We start from the raw sequence: 13,486 nt of genomic DNA on the forward strand, positions 1-13,486 counted from the left end.
AAAAACAATCTTAAATACCCTATAATTCTTTCACCAAAGATTATATTAACTATAATGACACGATGATATAATGGTATATGGTCTCTGACCTTTTGAGACAGACACACACTACACTCATTATTTGTGGTAGTATATTCTATAATGTCACTGCAAACACAATTAATGAATATTGAATCATTGCTCCTAGGAGAAATAATGGATTAGGTTTCTGTTAGTCCTATTCTATTCTATTCTATTTTAGTTAAGTTAAAAATCTTCCCTTATTACATAAAGCCAATAAAGCTATTTCTTTTTTTTTTTATTATTATTGTTCATATACAGTTTTCTCCTTTTTACTCCCAATCCAGTTCCCCCTCAATAAAGCTATTTCTAAGTTTAACTGTTTGTGCATCTCTATGTTGTTCGAAGTGTTATGCCTATGATGTTAAAGACAGTTGCTTCCAAGTGTCATCAGGTGGTGGCTTTCTGTGGGTATCATCATTTGTCATTTCACATACAACTGACACATTGCTCTGGGATGTTAAGAAGCTCTCCCTGGCCCCAGAATAAATATATACCTAATGGTCTTCCACACCTTAATTGTGCTAGAAGCAACAAACTTCTGAAGAAGACACAATTAAAGCTATCACAGCTTATCAATATACTGTTTTATCATTTTCAGTAACAAAGTGTAGAACAATGGGGCCCTAATTTGCATTATAATTGGTTGTTACAAGATACTGCACATTCTCCTGAGGACGTGTCAAGATTGTAAAGATGCAAGGTCACTCTCAGGAGAGTCTCCAGACTAGGAAATGGAGAGTTTACCACAAGGAGTGCAAGGAGTTGCTTCCTGTACTCCAATTAGATGCTTGAAATAGTGCTTTGCAAGAGCAACACTGATTATAATGTATGCAGTTCTGAGACAGCCTTCACTACACATGTCATAGAATTAAAGGACTGTCTAATTTTACTATAGTTAGTGTTACTACATACATATTGTGAGAATTATTTTCCATTATTCAGTTTAGCGCAGAAGAGAATAGAAAATTGGAGCAAATATTGTAACCAGATAATGACCAATTCTCTAAACTAAAGAAACAAAGTGATTGATTGCTGAGGCTAAAAACATGCAATAATTCGCTTCATATGACCTTGTACTGTTTTATGAGCTGCATTACTAAAAATCATGAGCTCAGCAAAAATCTTTATAAGCTAGCTCATTAAAACAGGCATTTGGCCAATAAGGATTTAATTTCACACCAATAAAACTTTAGATTTTAAATTTATTTAGGACTGTTTACACATATTTATAGAATATTTAATGTACTTTAATAGATGACAAGATAGCTCTCCCTCAGTGAGACCATGGCCTAACTACATTTGCTTTACTTACATAGCAAGAGGATAACATTAGACATGGAAGCATTTGATTTGTGGCAATGAACGATGATCTGCACAAGGTATCCTTCAAAAGCTACAATTAAGGATCCGCCTACCTTTTTAGCAATTCAAACTCGATTGAGGTCTTCTGGCCCATTAGCTTGACATTTGTGTTTTATGCCTTGAAATTTCTTTTTGATTGTACCCTTGGAGCTCACATAGATCATTTTATTTTTCAGAGGTGCTAGCTCTGGTGCCCACACACAAAAAAAATCAGCTCTTTTCTGGATTCCTTGATTTCCATGCTTGCATCATACAAAGCATAGCAAGTCTTTTTCAGGAAGCATTGACACAAATGCTTGAAAGGATCAGTTATAGTTACACCAACATCTCCAACCAAGATCTCTTTGCCTTCTATAATGATACACTTTTTATCTGAGACAAAAAATGACAGCCTTCTTTCCTTTCTTGATTTCTTCTGGTGTGGAACACTTCCTAACTTTCATGTCATAAAAAAATGCAACATACTTCATCAGTAACTTGCACTCCTGAGGCCTGTCTCCCCCATTATAGTGTATACTTCATAGGGATAGGGACTTGGTCATGTATAACCAGAGCCTTAACATTGTTGATAGGTTCTGCAACATCTTTGCCATGGCGGTATCAAGGATGTGGGAGAGGGGGTACATAGATGCCTAGTCTGCTGAAAATCCTCCTTTATTATATTTTATTGATTATGCTATTATAGTTGTCCCAATTTTTCCCCTTTGCCTGCCTCCACCCAGCACCCCCCACTCCCTCAGGCAATCCCCACACCATTGTTCATGTCCATGGGTCATGCATTTAAGTTCTTTGGCTACTCCATTTCTTATACTATACTTTTATACCCCCATGACTATTCTGTAACAACCTATTTGTATTTCTTAATCCCCTCACCTCTCCACCCACTCCCCTACAACCCACTCCCATCTGGCAACCATCAAAACACTTTCTATATCCATGATTCTTCTGTTTGTTGTCTCTGTTCTTGCTTGCTTAGTCAATTTTTTAGAGTCAGTTGTAGACAGATATATATTTATTGCCATTTTATTGTTCATAATTTTGATTTTTTTCTGAAATAAGTCCCTTTAACATTTCATCTAATAATGGTTTGGTGATGATGAACCCCTTTAGTTTTTTTCTTGTCTGGGACATTGTTTATCTGCCCTTCCATTCTAAATGATTGCTTTGCTGGGTAGAGCAATCTTGGCTGTGGGTCCTTGCCTTTCTTGACTTTGAATATTTCTTGCCAGTCCCTTCCAGCCTGCATAGTTTCTTTTGAGAAGTCAGCTCAGACTCTTATGGGAACTCTCCTGTAGGTAACTACTTTCCTCTTGCTGCTTTTAAGATTCTCTCTATACCTTTAACCTTTGGCATTTTAATTATGATGTATCTTGGAGTGGGCCTCTTTGCATCCATGCTGTTTGGGACTGTGTGCTTCCTGGACTTGCATGTCTATTTCCTTCACCAAATTAGGGAAGTTTTCTTTCATTATTTTTTCAGATAGGTTTCCAATTTCTTGCTTTTTCTCTTCTCCTTCTGGTACCCCTGTGATATTACTATGGGACCTCTTAAAGTTGTCCCAGGACTGCTTACACTTTCCTCATTTTTTTGGATTCTTTTTTTTCTTCTTTTGTTCTGACTGGTTGTTTCTTGCTTCCTTATGTTCCAAATCATTTATTTGATTCTCAGCTTTATTCATTCTACTGTTGTTTCCCTATAAATTGTTCTTTATTTCAATAAGTGAATCTTTCATTTCTCTTTTTAAGTATATTTTATTGATTATGCTATTACAGTTTTCCAAATTTTCCCCCTGTATTCCTTCTCTGCTCTCCACCCTCCACCCCTCCAGCATTCCCCACCCTTAGTTCATGTCTATGGGTTGTACATATAAGTTCTTTGAATTCTCTGTTTCCTATAGCATTTTTTACTTCTCCTCATCTGTTTTATGCCTACCAATTATGCTTCCTTCCCTGTACCTTCCATTCCTACCCCTCAAAACCCTCCATATGCTGTCCATTTCTCTGATTCTGTTCCTGTTCTAGTTGTTTGCTTAATTTTTGTTTTCACTGTTTTTTTTCTTTTTTTAGGTTGATTTGTTGATAATTGTGAGTTTGTTATCATTTTACTGTTCATATTTTTAATCTTCTTTTTCTTAGATAAGTCCCTTTAACATTTCGTAGAATAAGGGTTTGGTGATGATGAACTCCTTTAACTTGACCTTATCTGGGAAGCACTTTATCTGCCCTTCTATTCTAAATGAAAGCTTTGCTGGATAGAGCAGTCTTGGATGTAGGTCCTTGCCTTTCATGACGTCAAATACTTCTTTCCAGCCCCTTCATGCCTGCAAGGTTTCTTTTGAGAAATCAGCTGACAGTCTGATGGGAACTCTTTTGTAGGTAACTCTCTCCTTTCCTCTTGCTGCTTTTAAGATTCTCTCATTATCTTTAATCTTGGGTAACTTGATAAAGTGCCTTGGTGTGCTCCTCTTTGGGTCAAGCTTCTTTGGGATTCTCTGAGCTTCCTGGACTTCCTGGAATTCTATTTCCTTTGCTAGATTGGGGAAGTTTTTCTTCATTATTTGTTCAAATAAGTTTTCCATTTCTTGCTCTTGTTCTTCTCCTTCTGGTACCCTTATAATTCAGATATTGGAACATTTCAGGTTGTCCCAGAGGTTCCTAAGTTTCTCTTCATTTTTGTGAATTGTTGTTTCTTCATTCGGTTTCAGCTGGATGCTTATTTCCTCCTTTTGTTCCAAAGAGTTGCTTTGAGTCCTGGTTTCCTTCCTGTCACTGTTGGTTCCCTGAATATTTTGCTTTATTTTACTTTGGGTATCTTTCTTTTTTTCATTGTTTTAATCATTGTTCAAGTACAGTTTCCTCCCTTTTACTCCCAATCCAGCCCACCCACCCAACCCTCCCCACTTCCCTCCCATTACCCACCTTCCTTCTAGTTTTTGTCCATGTGTCCTTTAAATTTGTTCCTGTAAACCCTTCCTATTCTCCCCTGAAATTCCCTCTTCTCTCCCCTCTGGCCACTTTCAGCCTGACCTCTATTTCAGTGTCTTTGGTTATATTTTGCTTGTTTCTTTGTTTTGTTGTTTAGGTTCCTGTTAAAGGTGAGATCATATGGTATTTGCCTTTCACTGCCTGGCTTATTTCGCTTAGCATAATGCTTTCCATCTCCATCCATGCCATTGCAAAGGGTAGGGGCTCCTTCTTTCTTTCTGCTGCATAGAATTCCATTGTGTAAATGTACCATAGTTTTTTGATCCATTCATTTACTGATGGGCATCTAGGTTGCTTCCAGCACTTGGCTATTGTAAATTGTGCTGCTATGAACATCAGGGTGCAAAGGTTCTTTTGTGTTGGTGTTTTAGTGTTCTTAGGATATAGTCCCAGCAGTGAAATTTCTGGGTCAAAAGGCAGATCCATTATTAGTTTTCTGAGGAAGTTCCATACTGTTTTCCATAGTGGTTGTACCAGTCTACAGTCCCACCAACAGTGCAGTAGGGTCCCCTTTTCTCCACAACCTCTCCAACACTTGTTTTTTGTTGCTTTGTTTATGATGGCCATTCTGACCTGTGTGAAGTGGTATCTCATTGTGGTTTTAATTTGCATCTCTCTGATAGCTAGTGATATAGAACAACGTTTCATGTGTCTTTGGATTCTCTGTATGTCCTCCTTGGAGAGGTGTCTGTTCAAGTCCTTTGCCCATTTTTTAATTGGGTTGCTTGTCTTCTTAGAGTGGAGTCGTGTAATTCTTTATATATTTTGGAGATAAAACCCTTGTCTGAGGTATCATTGGCAAATGTGTTTTCCCGTACAGTTGGTTCTTTTTATTTTGATACTGTTTTCTTTAGCTGTGCAGAAACTTTTTATTTTGATGCGGTCCCATTTGTTTATTTTTTTCTTAATGTCCCTTGCTCTAGGGGACATGTCCGTAAAAAAGTTTCTGTGTGAAATATCTGAGATTTTCCTACCTATGTTCTCCTCTAGGACTTTAATGGTGTCACGGTTAATACTTAAGTCTTTTATCCACTATGAGTTTATTTTTGTATAAGGTGTAAGTTGGTGCTCTAATTTCATTTTTTTTTTTTGCACGTAGCTGTCCAGTTCTCCCAACACCATTTGTTGAAGAGGCTATTTATAGTCCATTTTATGTTGCTGCCTCCTTTGTCAAATATTAATTGACCATAGAGACTTGTGTTTATTTCTGGGCTCTCTGTTCTGTTCCATTGGTCCATGTGCCTGTTTTTATGCCAGTACCAGGCTGTTTTGATTATAGTGGCCTTGTAGTATAGTTTAGTGTCAGGTATTGTGATCCCTCTTACTTTATTCTTCTTTCTCAAAATTGCAGCAGCTATTTGGAGTCGTTTACGGTTCCATATAAATTTTTGAAGTGTTTGTTCTCTGTCTGTGAAATAAGCCATTGGTACTTTAACAGGTATTGCATTGAATGTGTAAATTGCTTTGGGTAGTATGGCCATTTTGATGATATTAATTCTTCCAATCCATGAACATGATATATGTTTCCATTTGTTTGTGTCTTCCTTGATTTCTTTCCTCAGTGTTATGTACTTTTCTGAATACAGGTCTTTCACCTCTTTGGTTAAGTTTATTCCTAGGTATTTTATTTTTCTTTTTGCTATTTCAAATGGGATTTTTTTCTTGATTTCTGCTTCTGCTGTTTCATTGTTGGTGTACAGAAATGCCTTTGATTTCTGGATATTGACTTTGTATTTTGCTGTTTTGCCAAATTCATTTACTAGGTCAGTCAGCTTTTTGCCCAAGTCTATAGGATTTTCTATGTACACTATCATGTCATCTGTAAACAGTGACAGTTTTTTTTCCTCCTTTTTGATTTGGATGCCTTTTATTTCCTTTTCTTGTCTGCTTGCTGTGGCTAAAACTTCCAGTACTATATTGAATAGAAGTGGTGAAAGTGGACAGCCTTGTCTTGTTCCTGATCTTAGTGGAAAAGATTTTAATTTTTGCCCATTATGTATGATGCTGGCTGTAGGTCTCTCATATATATGGCCTTTATTATGTTGAGGAATGCTCCCTCTATTCCCACTTTGCAGAGTGTTTTTAGCATAAATGGGTGCTGTACCTTATCAAATGCTTTTTCTGCATCTATTGATATGATCATGTGGTTTTTGTCTTTGCTTTTGTTTATGTGATGTATTACATTTACTGATTTGCGAATATTGAACCATCCTTGCATCCCTGGAATGAATCCCACTTGGTCATGGTGCATGATCTTTTTAATGTATTGTTGGATGCAGTTTGGCAGTATTTTGTTGAGGATTTTAGCGTCAATGTTCATCAGTGATATTGGCCTGAAGTTTTCTTTCTTTGTTGTGTGTTTATCTGGTTTTGGAATTAGGATGATGTTGGCCTCATAAAAAGAGTTTGGGAGTCTTTTATCTTTTTGGAGTTTTTTGAATAGTCTGTGAAGGATAGGTGTTAGCTCTTCCTTAAATGCTTTGTAGAATTCTCCTGTGAAACCATCTGGTCCAGGGCTTTTGTGTGTTGGGAGTTTTTTGATTACTGCTTCAATTTCTTTTGCTGTTATTGGTCTGTTCAGGCTTTCTGCTTCTTTTTCATTGAGTTTTGGAAGATTATATGTTTCTAGAAATTTGTCCATTTCACCTAGGTTTTCAAATTTCTTGGCATACAGTTCTTCATAGTAATTTATTACAATCCTTTGTATTTCTGTGGTATCAGTTGTAATCTCTCCCCTTTCATTTCTGGTTGGTGCTCTACACGTTCAGACTAACTTCTCTAGTAACGAACTGTAGAAATGATCCCTGAAAGTATAGTCTTACTTTGGGTATCTTTCATTTCTTCTTTCATTTTTTGACCAAGCTCAATCAGTTCTGTGAGCATTTTTATTACCAGGGCTTTAAAATCTCCATCAGATAGGTTGACTATCTCCTCATCACTTAGCTCTCTGGAGTGTAGCTCTGTTCTTTCATTTGGGCCATATTTCTCTGTCTAGGCACACCTGTTTTGTTATAAGGGTGCAGGGCCTTAGGTATTCACCAGGGCAGGGCAACCCTCTTTGCTGCACTATGGTGCTGCCTTTGGGGAAGGAGCCAGAGAGGGAATAATGCAGTTCACCTACTTGGCTCTAGCCCCATTTTCCAGTGAACTCTCTTGTGAGTCTGGGAGTTTCTCCCACCATGGCAATCTCTGTTGTAGTCCACATTCAGCTCTGAGTCTCAGTTTCCCATTCAGTCACTCCTGCCCACACAGTCTCCTGGTTCTCCATGGGTTCTCTCTGTCCGCCACCATACTGGTTTGGTTGTTTTGGTTTAATGCAGACATGCAATGTCCACATCATTATGGATGAAATGAGACATTCACACAGACTACCGAGTCCAGTGGAGGAAAAGGGACAGCCTGGCTTTTCTTTCAAGGGGAGCAAAAACCATGGCCTCTGCCATGACAGGCCTTTATTGGATTTCTCCGCCCATTATATGATGGTCCTCATTTACTATGCACAGGTTCGCTTTAGGTGGTTACCTTTTATAGCAAACAAAGGAGCCAGTGCTGCTAATCACATCACAGAAGAGGGGTATTTGCAGATGAAAAGGCAAAAGTAGTTGAACTGGTTACACTCATCTTTGGAAAGTTTAGCATGGTTTTTAGGAAGTTGCTTTGCAGTACATGTCCTCAATTCAGGGTGAGGGAGTTTTAGCAAAAAGCAAGACTCATAGTGGCCTAGGTACATTGCAGGCCTGATTTCCTGCAGGAGAACCTATCTGTGGGTGTGGGTCCTATGCATCTCCGAGTGGGCACTGGGCCCATGCCATGCAGAACAGTTTACTACACTGGTTGACTTTCTTTAATTCCTTGGTTGTCATAGTTACATGCAGTTTGATTTTCTGGCACTCCTATTTGTTTATTGATTTTAGATTGGTTCTTATCTTCCTTTTGGTTGTACGAGGAAGCGAAGGGTTTCTACCTACGCCTCCATATTGGCTGGAACTCAAATTGAAAGTGAATCCTTCATTTCTGACTGGATCTTTTTAATGCTGTGGAATTCTTCACTATGTTCCTTGAGCATACTTATAACCAGTGTTTTAAACTCTGCATGTGATAGATTGCTTATCTCTTTTTTGTTTTAGTTTTTTTTCTTGGAGTCTTGATCTATTCTTTCATTTGGGCCATAATTCTTTGTCAGCCTTCCTGTATTTTTTTTTAATGTATTAGGTAGAGCTGCTATGACTCTGTGTTTTGGTAGCATGACCTAATATACTAGGTGACCTGTATGGTCCAGTGGCACAGCCTCCCCTGTCTAATCTGGGTACTTGAGGTGTGCCCTTTGTGTGGATTGAGTACATCCTCCTGTTATAGTTGACCCTTGGTTGCTCTTGGTAGGTCAGTGGGAGGGATTTCCCCAGGCCAGTCAGCTGCAAGGATTGGCGGTGACCACTGGCCACTAACTTCCATCTCTGTGGAAGGCAGTTGTGTGGGGGCAGGGTACTGGAGCTCTGTCATGGTCTGCAGCTGTCCAGTGGATAGGTAGGCCCTGGGGTTTCTGAGGTGTTACAAGCCAAGGTTAGCCCCCAGCTTTGTTACATGGGGCTGCCTGCCTGAGCTCTAGAGCAATCTGAGATGGCTACTACTTGTGCTAGGCTTGGTCATTCCCAGATGAAGCCAAGCTGTGTTCCAGGGTGGCTGTTGCTAGTGCCATGCTTGGGACCACTTAGTAAGAGGTACGGGGGCTAGAGATTCACTGAAGCTAGCTTTTGATTGTTTGATAGGATTTAGGAAGTTGTGAAGCATAAATCAAGACCAGCCCCTCACATGGAAAAGTTACTGTTAACAGCTGCAAGTTGGGTGGAACAGAGCCCCTGGGGATTTCCAGGGGCGGAGCAAATAGTGTTAGCCATGTGATGCAGTCTCAGATATGCCACCCCTGCCACCTCTGTAGCTCTGCCCACCTTTTTGTCTGGACGAAAACTGTCCCTTGGTCTTCATCTTGATGCCAGCCACTTCAGTTCCTTCCTCTATGCCACTGGTGCCTTTCGAGCTGCTCTTGCAGTGCTGGAGCTCAGAGGGAGTGTGTCTGACTAAGTTTGTGTGTGGATTCTTTAAGAGGATCTGCTTGGGACTCCAGAAGTTTCTTCCACAAACTCAGTCCCTGCTGGTTTTTGCAGCCAGAAGTTAAGGACATATCTTCTTGGCACTGGTACCATGGGCTGGCAGTCCTGGTGTGGTGCTGGGACTCCTTACTCCTGAGATATCCCTCCTTTTTATGTAGGACTACCCCATTCTGTGTTTCCACCCCTTCTATTAGTCTGGATGCATTGGTTTCCTTAATTCTGTAGTTGTCAGAGTTTCATTCAACTCAATTTCTATCAATTCTGAGTGATGGTTCTAGAGTTTAGTTGTAATTTTGATGTGGTTGTGTGAGGAGGTGAGCTGTTTTATCTATGCCATCATGTTGACAAGTCCTTGTGAATATCAGGTTTCTATTACACTTTGGTCATATTTTTGTTAACTGATCAACATATAACCTCACTTTAATTTGCTTTTGTTTAAAGATACTTTATATAACATATATTGTTGATTTATTAACATTGAACTCATAGGAAAAGCACTACAACTTATGACTGGACAGACTTCTCTAATACATGTATTTTCTTCAGAAGGCACATCATAACCTTCTTGAACTTAGAAACACTAGACAACACTTCAGCACTTTTTTTTTAATTTTAAAAAGATTTTCTTTATTTATTTTTAGTGAGAAGGGAAGGGAGGGAGAAAGAGGGAGAGAAATGTCAGTGTGTGGTTGCCTCTCATGTGTCCCCTAATGGGAACTTGGCCTGCAACCCAGGCATGTGCCCTGACTGGGAATTGAACTGGTGACCCTTTGGTTTGGAGGCCCTCGCTTAATCCACTGAGCCATACCAGCCAGGCCAGCACTTCAGCATTTCATTTTAAACAGTTAAATCACAAACCAAAACCACAAAAATGTGAGTGATGTGACACTAAATAAACCACTAAAAGGCCACTTGTTTACAGTATGAGAGCTGAAACAAGAAGGTATAGGGTATTGCCTAGTTTGACCTCAGTTGGGAATATGTGCATGAGAGGACTCAAATGTTTTGCCATTATGTGAATTCTCACACATTTTCCTGAATGACTACAAATGTACTGCAAAGGTTGATTTTGGGATAAGAAATAAATTTTAATTACTAGGCAAATTTGCATGTATTGAATTCAGGAATAATGAAGATTGGCTCTATGGGTTGTATGTGTACTGACTTTTATACTTCATTTTGTTTAATTTTATAAAAAGAAAATAATTTTGAAAATACTGTATAGTCTGCTCTTTTCATCTAACATCCTAATTATTTATTCATTCAACAAACGTTCATGGTGTGCCCACTATGTATTCACGTAGTCTACTAGACTCTGGAGATAGAGTAGGAAGCAGGATACTTCAAGTCCCTGCATTAGGGAGCTTATATGCTAATGGGGAAGGTAGATAATAAGTAATCTCTGGGATTGATAGGTACAAGAAAACAATAAAGCAGAGTAAGGAGATAGAATGGCAGGTAGTAATTTTATATGAGTTGTTCAGTAAGGTCCTTTTGAGGATGGTAACATTTAAGTAGAGGGCTGAATGAAGGGAAGAAAAGGCTGAGCAAAGAGCTGGGGATCTGGGCATTCAGTAGAGTGGTAGATTAGCAAGTGAAAAATCCTTGAGATGGGAACATGCTTGGCATTTTAAAAAAATGATTGGCAGAGAGCCATAAAGATAAAATTTTTGAGGACTTGGTGAAGATGGAGGTGTAGGTAAACATGCTTCACCTCCTTGTACAACCACAGAAATAATTACAACTAGATCTCAAAACAGATGACACCCAGAACTATCAGAAAATCGAGCTGTATGGAAGTCTGACAATCAAGGGTTGAAGGAAGCCACATTCATCCGGATGGGTGCCTTTTTTATAATAGGCCATGATACTAACACAGGGAGTCAAAGCAGCTGTACTTAATACTTGGAACCAAACACAGGAAGGCTGACAAATTGAGGAGGCAAAGAGATATGGCCCAAATGAAAGAAGAGAACAAACCCCAGAAAAAGAACTAAACAAAACAGAGATAACCAATCCATCATATGCAGAGTTCAAAACATTGGTGATCAGGATACTCAAAGAACTGCTTTAGTATGGCAACAAAATAAAAAAGATTTAGGAAGAAATGAAGGTTACACTAAATGGAATAAAGAAAAATCTACAGTGAACCAATAGTGGAGGGGATGAAGCTGGGATTCAAATCAATGATTTGGAACATAAAGAAGAAATAAGCATTCAATCACAACAGGAAGAAGAAAAAAGAATTCAAAACAGCGAGGATAGTATAAGGTGCCTCTGGGACATCTCCAAACATACCAACATCTGAATCATATGGATGCCTGAAGGAGAAGAGGAAGAGCAAGAAATTGAAAACTTATTTGAAAAAATAATGAAAGAAAACTTCCCCAATCTGGCGAAGGAAATAGACATACAAATCCAGGAAGTACAGAGAATCTCAAAGAAGTTTGATCCAGAGAGGACCACACCAAGACACATCATAATTAACATACCAAAGTTTAAAGATAAACAGAGAATCTTAAAAGCATCAAGAGAAAAGCAGAGAGTTACCTATAAAGGAGCTTCATAAGACTGTCAGCTGATTCTCAAAGCAAGTGTGCAGGCAAGAAGGCTCTGGCAAGAAGTGTTCAAAGTGATAAAAAGCAAGGACCTACAACTTAGATTACTCTATCCAGCAAAGCTATCATGAAAGCACAGATAAAGTGATCCCAGAAAAGGCAAAGCTAAAGGAGTTTATCACCAAGCCATTATTACATGAAATGTTAAAGGGACTTATTTAAGAAAAAGAAGGTCAGACTTCTGGCCAAGATGGGGGTGTAGGTAGACACACTGTTCCTCCTTGCACAACCAAAATAAAGACAACAACAATTTATAAACAAAAAACAACCAGTACCAACAGAAAATTGAACTGTATGGAAATCCGACAACCAAGGCATTAAAATAGACACATTCGTCCAGACCAGTAGGAGGGGCAGAGTCGGGCTGCTGAGTGGAGAGGGGTTGTGGCAAAGTGGTGGCTGGTAGACCCCGGGTGCGCAGGTGGCAGCTGGAGGACCCAGCAAGGCAGCAGATTGTGGAGGGGCACGGTGTACAAGGTGGCTGGCAGAATGGGCAGTCCCACATTTGCATACAGATAAACCAAGTGAAACTGGGGAGAGAGACAGACCACACAACCTAGGGTCCAAGTGTGGGGAAATAAAGCCTCACAACACCAATTGAAAGCACCTGTGGGGGTTGAGGTGCCAGGATAATCTCCCAGGCTCACAGGAGAGTTCGTTGGAGAGACCCACAGGGTTCTAGAATGTACACAAACCCACCCACACAGGAATCAGTACCAGAAGGGCACAATTTGCTTGGGGGAAGCAGGAGAAGTGACTGAAATCCGGCAGAGAGGGGAGCAGGCACCATTGTTCCCTCTCAGATCCGTCCCCCACATATAGCGTCACAACCCAGCTACTGAGTTGACCTGCCTTGGTGAACACCTAAGGCTCCACCCAACACTACACAACAGGCATGTCAAGACAAAAAAAAATGGCCCAAAAGAAAGAACAGAACAAAGCTCCAGAAATAATACAACTAAGAGATGAAGAGATAGCCAACCTATCAGATGCACACTGGTAAACAGGATGCTCACAGAATTGGTTGAATTTGGTCGCAAATTAGATGAAAAAATGAAGGCTACACTAAGTGAAATAAAGGAAAGTACAGGAAACCAACAGTGATGGTAAGGAAAGTGGGACTCAAATCAATGGAGTGGACCAGAAGGAAGAAAGAAACATACAATCAGAAAAAAATGAAAAAACAAGAATTCAAAAAAAATTAGGAGAGGCTTAGGAACCTCCAGGACATCTTGTAATGTCCCAACATCGAATTATAGGGGTAGCAGAAGGGGAAGAGGGAGAGCAATAAGTAGAAAAGTTATTTGAACAAATAATAAAGGAGAACTTCCCCAATCTGGCAAAGGAAATA

General features: G+C 39.5%; 1 protein-coding gene and 2 pseudogenes across 3 annotated transcripts in view; 1 reads left to right on the forward strand and 2 right to left on the reverse strand.

Annotated features, from left to right (window-relative positions):
* The window catches only part of USP54 (ubiquitin specific peptidase 54), a 151,388-nt gene that overhangs the window by 36,045 nt on the left and 101,857 nt on the right, over positions 1-13,486 (forward strand). The gene's annotated exons all lie outside the window — the stretch shown is intronic.
* On the reverse strand, positions 1,368-1,911 carry LOC123821160 (annotated as a pseudogene).
* Positions 7,127-7,229, reverse strand: LOC123821216 (annotated as a pseudogene).

Source organism: Phyllostomus hastatus, unplaced genomic scaffold (genome assembly GCF_019186645.2).
Source record: "Phyllostomus hastatus isolate PE091 unplaced genomic scaffold, TTU_PhHast_1.1 phas_contig_38, whole genome shotgun sequence".
In the NCBI taxonomy this organism is placed as follows: domain Eukaryota; kingdom Metazoa; phylum Chordata; class Mammalia; order Chiroptera; family Phyllostomidae; genus Phyllostomus; species Phyllostomus hastatus.